We start from the raw sequence: 1,008 nt of genomic DNA on the forward strand, positions 1-1,008 counted from the left end.
GGTGCGTACACACTACACGATATGCTCCCTGAGTAGTCCACTTTATCGCCTAGTGTGTACGCACCATAAATCTTGAACAGAGCCTCTATAACAACAAAAAACAAACACAGACAGGTTGAGAAAAAGAGAGAGGGAGGGAGAGAGGATGAGAGAAAGACAGAGAGAGACAGAGAGAGAGAGAGAGAGAGACTGACAAAGGGTAAAAAAGGAGAGCGATACAGTGCTGTATAAAACAATGTGTTGTACTTTACTTACGCGGCACGGAGATGCCAGTCTGTGGGGATGCTGGTGGTGGTGTCGCCACCATTGTTGGAAGTGGTATTACTGTGGACAAAGAACAGTTTCCATCAAAACCATTTGGAAACACATACAGTAAACTGTAATGGTGCGTACACACTACACGATATGCTCCCTGAGTCGTCAACTTTATCGCCTAGTGTGTACGCACCATAAATCTTGAACAGAGCCTCTATAACAACAAAAAACAAACACAGACAGGTTGAGAAAAAGAAAGAGGGAGGGGGAGAGGAAGAGAGAAAGACAGAGAGAGAGAGAGAGAGAGAGACTGACAAGGGTAAAAAAGGAGAGCGATACAGTGCTGTATAAAACAATGTGTTGTACTTTACTTACGCGGCATGGAGATGCCAGTCTGTGGGGATGCTGGTGTCAGTCTCTCTCTCTCTCTCTCTCTCTCTCTCTCTCTTTCTGTCTTTCTCTCTTCCTCTCCCCCTCCCTCTCTCTTTTTCTCCCTCTGTCTGTGTTTGTTTTTTGTTGTTATAGAGGCTCTGTTCAAGATTTATGGTGCGTACACACTAGGCGATAAAGTGGACGACTCAGGGAGCATATCGTGTAGTGTGTACGCACCATTACAGTTTACTGTATGTGTTTCCAAATGGTTTTGAAGGAAACTGTTCTTTGTCCACAGTCATACCACTTCCAACAATGGTGGCGACACCACCACCAGCATCCCCACAGACTGGCATCTCCGTGCCGCGTAAGTAAAGTACA

At 45.5% G+C, this 1,008-nt stretch overlaps 1 long non-coding RNA gene across 1 annotated transcript in view; it reads right to left on the bottom strand.

Moving 5' to 3' along the window:
* The window catches only part of LOC148477262 (uncharacterized), a 16,198-nt gene extending 15,543 nt beyond the window's left edge, over positions 1–655 (bottom strand). The window contains exons 1-2 of the long non-coding RNA XR_015872525.1: positions 631–655; positions 256–324 (exon numbers count right to left, since the gene is read on the bottom strand). This is a non-coding gene — a long non-coding RNA (uncharacterized LOC148477262). The remainder of the gene's footprint in view (positions 1–255; positions 325–630) is intronic.
* Between the last annotated feature and the right edge of the window lie 353 nt (positions 656–1,008).

The sequence above is a fragment of the Taudactylus pleione genome, unplaced genomic scaffold, assembly GCF_031769625.1.
Source record: "Taudactylus pleione unplaced genomic scaffold, aTauple2 ptg000731l, whole genome shotgun sequence".
Taxonomy (NCBI): domain Eukaryota; kingdom Metazoa; phylum Chordata; class Amphibia; order Anura; family Myobatrachidae; genus Taudactylus; species Taudactylus pleione.